The sequence below is a fragment of the Sus scrofa genome, chromosome 13, assembly GCF_000003025.6.
Source record: "Sus scrofa isolate TJ Tabasco breed Duroc chromosome 13, Sscrofa11.1, whole genome shotgun sequence".
Lineage (NCBI taxonomy): Eukaryota > Metazoa > Chordata > Mammalia > Artiodactyla > Suidae > Sus > Sus scrofa.
Window position 1 is genome coordinate 200,564,794 of NC_010455.5, and position 13,623 is coordinate 200,578,416.

General features: G+C 46.4%; 1 protein-coding gene across 2 annotated transcripts in view; it reads right to left on the reverse strand.

Moving 5' to 3' along the window:
• The window catches only part of HLCS (holocarboxylase synthetase), a 212,573-nt gene that overhangs the window by 158,399 nt on the left and 40,551 nt on the right, over positions 1-13,623 (reverse strand). The gene's annotated exons all lie outside the window — the stretch shown is intronic.

Consider the following 13,623-nt stretch of genomic DNA (forward strand, 5'->3'; position numbering starts at 1 on the left):
CAGGCCAGGGAACTTCCACATGCCTCGGGTGTACCACCTAAAAAAAAAAAAAAAATCCTTCATTAGGCTTAAATCAGTTGTGAAAATGTATCTATCAATGACTTCAAATTTTTCCAGGACAAAGGTAAAATAGTAATAATCACAAATTCTTAGAAAAGAATGCATTCAAAGGAACTGCTTTAAAAGTTTAAAAAAAAATTTTTTTTCCACATCCACTTGCTTTGCTGACACCAGCATAAATCCTACAGAGTCCTGAAAAGGATATGAAAGTTCTTTTTATCTACCCTCCCCAGACAAAATAGAGAGGATTTGGTGTTAAGAATTCAGTGTCCTTTAAAAGCAGAGTTCCCACTGTGACGCAACAGGACCGGAGGCATCTCTGCAGCTTCAGGACGCAGTTTGAACCCCTGGCCCAGCACAGTGGGTTAAAGGATCCAACGCTGCGGCAGCTGCAGCACAGATTGCAACTAACTGCAGCTCCGATCGGATCCCTGGCTGAGGAACTCTGTACACCACGGGGTAACCCAAAAATAAATAAAAATAAATAAAAAGCCACCCTCAGTGTCAGATTCGCCCGGCCCATCTAAAACAGCAGACCGGATCCCATCGCCATGAAGGGAAAATGCTAAAAGGAGACCTTTGGCTTTTAAAGCATTTTATGGACTGAAAAGCCACAAAAAAACTTCATGTACCTCACGGTTGCCTATGAAAAACAACCACCTAGAGTAACAATCTAGGCAATTCGAGGTGGACTCTGGACATTCCCCACCCCCCAAAAATGAACCATCGCTTTTGAATTTATGAAACCACAGTGTTTCCTTTTGAAATATATTTCCTTATTCACTGAGATTAAAAACCAGAAAGGGGACTAGTGGTGCCATCGTTCAGTTACTCTCTAGTAACTGCTGTTTACCGAATCCATTTTTCCTCAAAAATAAGCAATTTATCACTTTCCTTGGCACAGAAAAGCAAACTTTTTCGAAGTTTCCGTAGAAGAAAATTCACTTTTAACGCCTGCAGAAGGCAAGCAGGTTTAAACTAAGTTTTTACAGATCAGGGCTCAGGAGAAGACTCAAGGTTAATGATACTGACTCACGTGCCCATTGTGAATCCGGCAGTCCTGCTGCCTGGAGAGGGTCGGTAGCATTCTATTAAATAGAAGGTCGGGATTTTAAATCTTGGAGGTACAGGAGCTGCCTGCTAATGTAGTCTTTCTCTTTGCCCATAACCCCTCTCTCTCCACACTCACACATACACGCAGGAGACACTCAGGAGAACTTAAACCCATAGAGCAAAACGATGCTGTAGGATAAGCAATGAGATCCTGCTGTGTAGCACTGGGAACTATAGTCACTTATGATGGAGCCTGATAATGTGAGAACAAAGAAGGGATATACATGTGTGTGACTGGGTCACCTTGCTACACAGTAGAAAACTGACAGAACACTGTAAACCAGCTCTAACGGGAAAAATAAAAATCATTATTAAAAAAACGGTGCTGCTGTGTATCTCCATGTGTCACTGGGAAAGCACATTTTAACAAATCTCTATGTATAATAACCTAAGCCTTCTCTCATTCTCAGGGATAAATGGAGAGAGACCTCCACATCAAGGATGGCCTTAATTCAGCAATCTTAGAGCATTTTAAGATTTTAGTTAAATCATATGCATATAATTATGGCATTTCTTTATAAGACAAATACCACTAAAACATGTTCATTAAAACAAAAATTCTAAAGATTGCCAATTACTCTCATTTGAAGCCATGTTCTTCAATTGATCAAATGAGGTTTGATCTCATCTGTCTAGGTTTTGTATGAGGGATGATATCTTTGCCATTACTAAGAACAAGATTATAGTCTACATGCCAGTATTTCTTCCGCGGATTATATTATTAAACCAAAGCCTGAAACCATTTTAAGAAAGAAAAGTACTCACAACACAAGCAGAAGGATCATGCAGAACTGCATTTCTTGGAAATATTCGGGACCTGGAAGGCTGTGGGCAGCACAGCAGTGCCTGGCGACACGCACCTGCTCCTAGGCAGCCACAGAGGGCCAAAACAGGAACATGACCAAGAAGGCGATCGGAACTCTTCTTATCTCCAAGAGAAACTGATGGAAAAGTTTTGGCCGAGTTTTCCTGTTGCCAAGTTGGCCTGCTTTCCCAAGGAAGCCAAAGAAACTTTGCCCCGTACTGACCCAGCCTCCCTCCCGAGGTCCACCTCGGACCCAGGCTGCCGCTGCCCTTCCCGCTCAGGCAGGGGAAACGAGGATTAAACACCATTCCAGGTCCACAAACTGCCTGTCAGTGCTGAAACCCTGAAACACCATGAACATTTTCCCAAGACAGCACAATCCTCGGAGCAACATTCTCAAATTATTACCATGAATGGAAACAAAACCTGCTCCTCAGCTCTAATTCCCATCCCCAAAAGCTGAACTAGAACATTTCTCAAATGGGTTTTGGGTCTCAGACCCCAACATTCCTGCTCTGACTGGCAGCTAGGCCGCCAGGAGAGCCACATTCTGATGGCTCTGCTGTGACCGCGGGCTGCCTGGCTGCTGTGCCCACCTCAGTCCTGCCCTCGGCTCTGCACCTTATCATAAGAGGCCCTTTGATCACGCCTGCTAACCTGTATCCATGTGGCCTTATTCCCTGAGACGTATTTTTTGAACTTGGGAGACAAAAATCTGTTCTTAAGAGCCTTGCAAGACTTCCTAGAGACAGCTCCAGTCGACTTCCCCAGGAGGTAATGCCATAATCCATACGCACTCACACATGGCAGCTATTAGGAGCTGGTGTACAAGACAAAAAGCATTTGGTCCTGGAGGATTTTTTATTCCAAAAGAGCCTGCTATCCATCCACAAATCTGTAACTGCATAGGAGGAAGGTATAAATAGTCTGAGGAAATAAAACCACCCTTCCTCGATAGGGTGCTGTCCCCAGAAGGAAACCCGGAAGACGATGCTCCCTCCAACCCACTTCCCCTCCCCCAGGTCAGCCAGCAAGGGTGGCAACACAGGACTTCCTTCTGTGGCACAGTGGGTTAAGCATCCAGCATTGTCTCTGCAGCAGCAAGGGTTCAATCTCTGGTCCAGTGCAGTAGGTTAAGGATCCAGCATTGCTGCAGCAGTGGCGTAGTTCATAGCTGCGGCTCAGATTTGATCCCTAGCCTGGGAACTTCCATAGGCCCTGCGTTCAGCTGGAAAAAGAAAAAAAAAGCTACAACACGGAAAAAACCCAAACCATAAGAACATCAATTAAAAGTGGAGAACAACCAAAGTTGTGTCTGTCTGCATTTCCCACGAAGCACCACCAGTCTCTGCCTCTACTGTAGTCCAGGAGTAGTCACCCCAGAATCGCTCTCAAACTTTCTTGTGGAATCAAGATTCGAGTAAAGGATTTCCCATTGTGGCTCAGTGGGTTAAGAACCCACTAGTATCCATGAGGACGCAGGTTCGATCCCAGCCTTGCTCAGTGGGTTAAGGATATGGTGTTGCCGTGAGCTGTGGTGTAGGTCGCAGACGCAGCTCAGATCCTGAGTTGCTGTGGCTGTGGTACAGGCCGGCAGCTGTAGCTCCGATTCAACCCCTAGCCTGGGAGCATCCATATGCCACAGGAGTGGCCCTAAAAAGCAAAAAAAAAAATTCGAGTAAAAATTCAACACATACAGTAGCTGAAAAGCCTGCCCAACCCCCCAAAAAAACAGAATAAAAGGAAGGCATTTTCTAAGGAAAACATCCCAAGTATTCTATCTTTTGCATTTCAATGTCAAACTCATCATGTCACCTTTGCCATAGGTATTATGTTTGATAACAGGAAGTCAGTTGAAATGAACAAAAAATTTCCAGTTTGGGTGAAGGGCAAAGGAAGAAAGAAAAGAGAGCAAGAGGTATTTGAAAGACCCTTAAAAACATTCATAGCTATAAAAGCTTTTAAACGTTGGCTTTAATCTGCCAGCTGCTCTTGAGCTGGTGCCGAACTGTAAAATAGCCGCCACGACAGCCCATCAGCCACATGTCAAAAGCCATTCAGGGTGCACCTGGGATTCTGAGTTTCCCTCTACTTTGGATCTTCAAAAATTATTTTTAAGCTGATTTTAGAGGAACACTACAAGTTTCCCTCTCGCTGTACATTCAAGATTCAGAACTCGGATTAAAGGTGGAAGGAGGGAGGCTTCTGTGCCCAATGCTGTGCTAGAGAAAATGGAAAGCAAAGATTTCTGTTCTTTTTTTTCTTTCTTTCTTTCTTTTTTTTTTTTTTTTCGCTTTTTAGGGACACACTCTCGGCCTATGGAGGTTCCCAGGCTAGGGGTCGAATTGGAGCTGTAGCTGCTGGCGGCCTTCACCACAGCCACAACAATGCAGGATCCAAGCCACATCCGTGACCTACACCACAGCTCATGGCAACCCACTGAGTGAGTCCAGGGATCGAACCTGCATCCTCATGGATGCTAGTCAGATTCATTAACCACTGAGTCACCACGGGAACTCCAGATTTTTTTTCTTAATTGGAGAAGCCTAGGTAAGTCAGAAAAATACGTGAGACTCTGGAGTTCCCTTTGTGGCTCAGCGATTAACGAACCCAACTAGGATCCATGAGGATGTGGGTTCAAGCCCTGGCCTCACTCAGTGGGTTAAGGATCCAGTGTTGCCATGAGCTGTGATGTGGGTTGAAGATTTGGCTGGGATCTGGCATTGCTGTGGCTGTGAAGTTCCGATTTGACCCCCTAGCTTGGGAACTTCCATATGCCAAGGGTTTGGCCCTAAAAAGCAAAAAAAAAAGAGTAATTCCTGGAGTTCTTACTGAGGTGCAATGGGGTGAGTTAAAAATCCAGCTGGTCTCTGTGGAGGTGCCTATTCGATCCCCTGCAAAGGAATTTCCATATGCAGCAGGTGTGGCCAAAAAAAAAATTAAAACATTCCCTTAGGTAGAAGGGGTTTTTTTTTGACACATTTACAAATATCAAAACCATTCTTATTAACAATACCTGTTTGGGCAGAGGGAGAAATGTTTCGCAACCAATTTGGGGTTGAATCAAAATGAAACTTAGACAAAAAAAAAAAAAAAAAAAAAAAAAGGAGTTCCTGTCGTGGCGCAGTGGTTAACGAATCCGACTAGCCATGAGGTTGCAGGTTCGATCCCTGCCCTTGCTCAGTGGGTTAACGATCCGGCGTTGCCGTGAGCTGTGGTGTAGGTTGCAGACGCGGCTCGGATCCTGCGTTGCTGTGGCTCTGGCATAGGCTGGCAGCTACAGCTCCAATTAGACCCCTAGCCTGGGAACCTCCATATGCCGCAGACACAGCCCAAGAAATGGCAAAAAAGACAAAAAAAGACAAAAAAAAAATGAAACTTATACTGGTTTTTGTTTTTAAGCACATGTGATCCATCCCACAACTCCCACACCACCAAAATTACACACATGCACAACATGGTAATTTTTTTGCTCAGTTGCTTTAATAACAAACCCAGTTGTCACTTCTCGTTTCGGTTACATCTTGACCCCAAGGCAAAGGAACCACATGCCCTGTGGCGGGACTCCTGCCAACATCCTGCCTGCTTCTGGGACTCAGGCTGCCTCCATGCCACTAACTACCAGCTGTAAGGAACGCCCAAAGAATCCCAGCTTTTTTTAAATTTTTAACTGGCCACACCCATATCATATGGAAGTTCCCAGGTCAAGGACTGGATTCAAGCCACAGCTGAGACCTACACCACAGCTGCAACAATGCTGGATCCTTAACCCACTACGCCAGGCCAGGGATAAAACTCTCACCTCCCCAACTACCGCAGTCAGATACTTAACCCACTGTGCTGGTGCGGGAACTCCAAGAATCCCAGGTTTATTGTTTCAGAAAGAGCAGGGGTGCCCAAGATCCAAACGGGGTGTCACAGGACAAGAGGGACAAGCTCTCCCAGGCTGCTGAGCTCTGCAAAGGGTTCTGCATGATCCCGCCCCCTTCCTGCTCTTCCTCCACCTCCTCCTCCCTCCAGGGGGATGGAAAAGGACCCGCTGGGGGCGGAGGTGCCGTCCCAGCCTGTCCAAAGCCACCAGCTGCCCCTCTGGACACAAACCCCTATTATCTCACTGCACATCTTCCTTCTGGCATTTCCCTGGCAGAACTAAAAACACCGACAGAGCCCAGAGAAATGGAAACAAGAGGGTGAGTTTCTGGACCAATTAGGCTTAGGGACTAACAGGGAAAGAGTGTGGCTCTTCTGTGAAATCAGTTTGTTGTGCACAAACACACGGGTGCCCCCCCCAACGCACACACACAGGAAAGGTGGATCCTTGCTAATGGCCCGTCCCACCAACAGTGGGAGGCCGGGCTGGCCGCCTAGCAGTCTCACTCCACAGACCCTGTGGCCCCCACGTTGAGTCTCAGGATCTAGCCACGCCTTCAGAAAGGAAGCTACCTGTTTAAAGGGGGCTGCCACCAAGACATCATGTCAACATGTATGTGGTCTCCTTTGAGAAATGGTTCACAATAGCTCCAAAGGCAAGAAACAGCGACATCCAATCAGCGGTACACTTGGTGGGGACACTTGAATTAGCAACTACAACCAGGGAGTTCCCACTATGGCATGGTGGGTTAAGGATCTGACTGCAGCGGCCTGGGTTGCTGCTGAGGTGCAGGTTTGAACCCCGACCCGGCACAGTGGGTTAAAAGATCTGACATAGCTACAGCTGTGGCTCAGTTTCAGGCCCTAGCCCAGGAAGGTCTTTATATCACAGATGTGGCTGTAAAATTAAAAAAAAAAAAAAAAAAAAAATGGAGTTCCCATTATGATGCAGTGAAAATGAATCCAACTAGAAACCATGAGGGTGCAGGTTCAACCCCTGGCCTCGCTAAGTGGGTTACAGATCCGGCATGGCTGTGGCGTAGGCCGGCAGCTATAGCTCCGATTTGACCCCTAGCCTGGGAACCTCCATATGCCCCAAGTGCAGCCCTAAAAAGCAAAAAAAAAGTAAGTACAATCCAGCCACAGGAGCAAATGGATGGAGAGCAGAGGCCCTGACACACACATGCTGACCTGAGGGCTTCAAATCAAACCTAATCGTCGTAGCCAGAGTAAAGTCATTTAGTAACAAAGCTAACCCTTCTACAATGATTAATATAGGTGTCAAATGTTAAATAAAATATCAATACCCGGCCTTTTGCTTTGACCATTTATGAGATGCCTTCCAAGTCCAATGACATACAGTAATTTGGTTTTCTAATTTGTTGTTGTTGTAATTGTTTGTTTGTTTGTGTTTTTGTCTTTTCTAGGGCTGCACCTGCGGCACATGGAGGTTCCCAGGCTAGGGGTGGAATCAGAGCTGCAGCTGCCAGCCTATGCCACAGCCAGAGCAATGCTGGATCCGAGCCATGTCTGTGACCTTTACCACAGCTCACGGCAACGCCAGATCCTTAACCCACTGAGCGAGGGATTAACCTGCAACCTCATGCTCCTAGTCAGATTCGTTAATCACTAAGCCACAATGGGAACGCCATGGTTTTCTAATTTTTAATAACTGATTTTGCTCACTATAAAAATAATGCACATTCATAATAAAAAATTTAGAAAGTACAAAGGTATTTCTTTTTTTTGGCCTTTTTTGCCTTTTCTAGGGCCACTTCCCATGGCATATGGAGGTTCCCAGGCTATGGGTCTAATCGGAGCAGTAGCCTCCAGCCTATGCCAGAGCCACTGCACCGCAGGATCCAAGCCAAGTCTGTGACGTACACCACAGCTCACAGCAACCCAGGATCCTTAACCCATTGAGCAAGGCCAGGGATCGAACCCGCAACCTCATGGTTCCTAGTCGGATTTGTTAACCACTGAGCCATGACGGGAACTCCCCAAAGTCATTTCTTAAAGTGCATTAAAATAGTTACGCCCACCACCCAAAAATATACCCCTCGCGTACACTGTATATCCTTCCAGTCTGTTTTCTACAGACACATGTATGTGGCGTACAAGTGTGTGGGTTGTATGGTTTTACTACATGCTGCGATTTTGCAGAGCCCTAAATTTCAGTCCTGCTCCTGGAAGATTCAATTAAATGGAAGACCTTGGTTGGAAAAGAAGTCCAGCTCAGCCGCCCAGAGACTGCACCTCCACAGAGCCTTGAATTCGTGTCATGCAGGGTGACACGCATGAAGTCATACATGACTGGATTTTATAGCAGAAATCACATGCTACTGTGCTGTCTGGGTGTCATTGAAGGTCTCAGAACACACCTCCAGCAAACGCCAAGGGTCCACTGTACCTTGGGTGTTTTTTTCCCTGCATGGATCACGTGCTATTATTTTTTCCATTTCTATCACTGTAATATGGAAACACATAGGTGCCTCATAAATCTTCTGTACTATTTGCTATAAAGAGGGAGTGTCTAGGCACCAAACTGTATAAACACAGCTGGTATGCAGTAACAGTATTTAGATAACTAGGGTGTTTATTTTGCTCTTTCAGAGTCTATTCTGTAATAGTACCTAGTACACAGTAAATGTTTAATGAAAGATGAGTATTATTAACCGACTCTGAAGTTATTTCCACAGCCCCCCCCAAAAAGTGCCACCAATATAATGGAAAACTACTAATTATACTATGCAAAACTGATGTAGAGAGAGGAAAAAAATCCAATCTCCAAAGCACTGCTTTAGGGATCAGGATGCCCGCTCAGCAGGCAGCCCTAGCTCAGCAGCGACACCTTGTGGTGAGAGGTCTGAGTCCCAGCAGCACAGAGTATTTTCCAGGAAGCAGGAAGCCAAGAGCCGGCACAAGAATCTAATCCCAAAAGTAGGCCTTGTGTTACAGACGGCGGGATGCCAGGATCTTCCCCTGTAACTTAAGTCCATGGGGAGCAAGGAGACCTCTTAGGAAGGCTCGGGAAGGAAAATCGGATAGAAAGTACGATCCAATTCTATTACCAGTGGTCATTCTCCTCTTAATACTGAGCCACCCGCACAATGACTGGAAGGTCCCCAAAATGTCTCCACCTCAGGGAGCCCCAGGACTGGCCTAGCTGCCTCCACAAAGACCATCACAGTCAGTACGCAGCCACCTCCACATTTATTTGCATGATAATCCCTCAGAGAACCTGTATTCCAGAAATTCTGAATCCTTACATCCTTATCCACAGCAGACACAGGGTCATCTAAGAAGAGTAACAAACACTAAGAAAGGAGGATGCAGAGTTCCCTTCGTGGCTCAGCGATTAACGAACCCAGCTAGGATCCATGAGGATGCAGGTTCGATCCCTGGCCTCACTCAGTGGGTTAAGGATCCAGCATGGCCATGAGCTGTGGTATAGATCACAGACGTGGCTCAGATCCTGTGTTGCTGTGGCTGTGGTGTAGGCGAGTGGCTCCAGCTCTGATTCGAACCCCTAGCCTGGGAACCTCCATGTGCCATGGGTGCGGCCCTGAAAAAAAAGAAAGAAAGAAATGAGGACGCATATACATAACAATCATTCACTCACACTCAGTCCTTGGGCTCCCAAAGGAAAAGTAGACCAGAGGATAGATTCTCAGGAGCAAGCAGACCAAGAGGAGGACCCGAAATGAGAAGTCATTTGAAAATTACTCTTTCCCAGAGTTATTATGTAAGAAAGGGTTTGGTTGGCTTGGGGGCTGTGTGGAGTGTTTGTGTATGTGTCCACGGAGCAAGAATTTAATCTTATTCAAGCATTGCATTCCCAGGGTTTGTGAACAGGAGTTACCAATCAACAGGGGCAATGTGTTCCCCAGCCCTAGGCAGTTTAAAGAACCAGCACACAAATATGAAGCATCTACTGTGTACTGTACTATATACAGACACGCAAGACAAAGCCGTAGGTATTTCAGGTCATGCCCATCCTAAAAAAGACACCGGGAAAGCCTAGAATTCCACACCTCTGCTCACAGAACACCATGAAAGCAAGTCACTCTTTCCTCTCCCTTGCTACACCCAAGGGTCTCGGGACCAGCACGGCCAGAAGAATTCATGCGAGAGGTCAGGGAGCACTGTCAGGGCCAAGCCTGGGTCTACATGGCTCCCCGACCCGGGAGCAGGCAGGCACCCCTCACACGTCCCGCCTCAGCTCAGGAAAGGTCTAGGAGAGTGATAGCCACAGCCCCTGAGGACCAGTAACCCTCACCCCCAAGGCTCGGCCCAGTCCTCCCAGGTGGGAGGTCCAGAGGTGGCTGAAGCTGTGAGGACCGGCCTTATCTTGATACGCTTTTGTAAGTCACAAGACAGAGCCAATGCTTTTTCTATTAACATATAAAACAGAAATGATATGAGGCTTTGAGTCCTGAGATGAAGGTGCCCACAAAAGTCGTACCAGTAATTCCCAAGAGCACCCATTAAGAAGAGGGCAAACTGGCTAAAAAATGCAAACTGCAATAAAAATCCAATGAATATTTCTTCAGTGAAAAAAAAAATCACCCTTTGCTATAGTTTAATTTTTTTGTTGTTGTTGTCTTTTTGCTTTTTCTAGGGCCACACCCACGGCACATGGAGGTTCCCAGGCTAGGGGTCCAATAGGAGCTGTAGCCACCAGCCTACGCCAGAGCCAGAGCAACGCAGGATCCGAGCCGCGTCATCCGAGCCACGTCTGCAACCTACACCACAGCTCACAGCAACGCCGGATCCTTAACCCACTGAGCAAGGCCAGGGATCGAACTCGTGGTTCCTAGTCGGATTCGTTAACCACTGAGCCACAACGGGAACTCCAGTTTAAATTTTTTTAATTAAATATATTATTTAGTCTTAAAAAGTAAGACTTTTTTTTTTTTTTTTTTTTTTAGCTGCACCCGTGGCATGTGGAAGTTCTGGGGCCAGGGATCGAACCCATGCCCCAGCAGCAACCAAGCCACTGCAGTGACAAAGCTGAATCCTTAACCCACTGCGCCACCAGGGAACTCCTACTTTGTCTAGACTAGGTACCAGGCATTTAAAAGGCACAGAATACACTTTTAACTCATTCAGTCGCCAAACAACAATAGTAACTGCACTAAGGCTTAAATAACACAATTTACCCGGAACTTCCATATGTATTTCATCGGTCCTCAAATAATCCTAAAAGGTATCCTAATCCTAAATGCTCTCAGCTTTTCTGTCTTCTCCAAGGGAGCACATCCTACCCGATTGCTCACTGCCCTACTCTCCTCTGGAAAGTAAGTTTGCCAAGGGTCAAAGGAGAATCCAAAAGAGAACTCCTGGAGTTCCCATCGTGGCGCAGTGGTTAATGAATCCGACTGGGAACCATGAGGTTGTGGGTTCAATCCCTTGCCTTGCTCAGTGGGCTAAGGATCCGGCATTGCCATGATCTGTGGTACGGGTCGCAGACGCAGCTCAGATCCCACATTGCTGTGGCTCTGGCGTAGGCCGGTGGCTACAGCTCCAATTGAACCCCTAGCCTGGGAACCTCCATATGCCTCGGGAGCGGCTCAAGAAAAGGTAAAAAGACAAAAAAAAAAAACTCCTCCTCTCAAAAATGTTGTGGGAAGGAGTTCCCTGGCGCCTAGTGGTTAAGGACCTGTAGTCACTGCCGTGGCATAGGTTCAATCCCTGGCCCAGGAACTGCCACATGCTGCAGGCTCAGCAAAAAATAAAAAGTGAATTAAAATATTGGGTGGAGGGTATGATTTGTTCTTTTCGAGAGAAAGCAGGTACGTTTGGTGTTTAGACGCACCTGGACTATATCAGGTATTTGCTGAAACTCCTCAGTTACATCACTAAACTCACACATTTCCCTAGTCAGGGGAGACAGAACTAAACTAACCAAAAGCTTAGCAAAGCAAAGGGATTAGGGAGAAGACACAGCTGGCAAGTCTAGCAACCTGCCCCAGCAGGCAACAACCACAGGGAAACTCCCGAATACATTCCCAACAGCAGGGCATTTTCCTTTTAGACAAGAGGACAAGATCTCAACTGAAATCCAGAGCCCCTTCTGCCACAGGAGGGCAGACACCAGCACAAATAAAAGGTGTGATTTTCCCATGCAAAGACTCACTGAGAAAGGCCCAAATCAAAGCGAAGATTTTTAATCCCAATCGAATAAACAGTGGTCTCTAAGTACGCTCTTGACACATAAAACAGGGACCTTTTCCCCCTCAGGTGGAGAGGGCCATAACTTGAAGACAACACCCTCTAAACTCCAATGGTCTTCTCTCCCTCCCTTACAAAAAACACCAAAAAAATTAGTTACATTTGGACAACTTTAAGGTGGCTCCCAAACCTGAAGTCAAAATAGAAAGGGAAGAGACCCAAGTTCCCGTCGTGGCACAACGCTTAATGAACCCAACCAGGAACTGTGAGGATGCAGGTTCGATCCCTGGCCTCACTCAGTGGGTTAAGGATTCGGTGGTGCCATGAGCTGTAATGTAGGTTGCAGACACGGCTCGCATCTGGCATCGCTGTGGCTGGCGGCTACAGCTCCAATTCAACCCCCAGCCTGGGAACTTCCATATGCTGCAGGTGCAGCCCTAAAAAAAAAAAAAAAAAGCAAAGAAATAGAAGAGGTCCCTTGTGGTGCAGCAGGTTAAGGATCCAGTATTGTCACTGCCCAGGAACTTCCATATGCCACAGGGATAGACAAAAAAAAAAAATTAGAAAATCTAGTGGCCATCATTAGTAAATCAACAAATAACAAATGCCAGAGATGGTGGGGAGAAAAGGGAACCCTCCTATACTGTTGGTTGAGAATGTAAATTGGTACAACTACTGTGGTCCTTTTTTTTTTATTATTTTTTAGGGCCATACCCGCAACACATGGAGGTTCCCAAGCTAGGATCCAATTGGAGCTGTAGCTGCTGGCCTAAGCCACAGCCACAGCAATGCCAGATCTGAGCCATGTTTGTGACCTATACCACAGCTCACGGCAACACTGGATCCTTAACCCACTGAGGGAGGCCAGGGATCAAACCCACAACCTCATGGTTCCAGGTCGGATTTGTTTCCGCTGCACCAGGACAGGAACTCTAGGTACAACCACTATGGAAAAAGTTCAAAAATAAACCCTATGAGGACACAAAGCTGGCTGGTCCCATCTGGTCTGGAAACTAGGAAACATCTCTGGGACAGTGACTTCTAGGCAAAGCTCTGAGGTGAGACAAAGTCAGCTGTGCGTGGGTACAACCACTATGGTAAACAGTATGGAGGTACCTCAGAAAGCTAAATCTAGAACTACCATATGACCCAGCAATCCCACTCGTGGGCATATATTCAGATGAAACTTTCATTGAAAGAGATACATGCACCCCTATGTTCACTGCAGCACCATTCACCATAGGCAAGACATAGAAACAACCTAAAAGTCCATTGACAGATGACTGGATAAAGAAGATGTGGTACATAGACACAACGGAATACTACTCAGTCGTAAAAAAGAACAAAATAATGCCATCTGCAGCAACATGGATGGAACTAGACACTCTCATACTAAGTGAACTGAGTTAGGCAAATACCATAGATCACTTTTATCTGTAATCTAATACATGGCATAAATGAACCTTTCCACAGGAAGGAAACAAACCCATGGACATAGAGAACAGACTTGTGGTTGCCAAGGGGGAGGGCAAGGGAGTGGGGTGGACGGGGATTGGGGGGTTAGTAGATGCAAACTATTGCATTTGGAGTGGAAAAGCAAT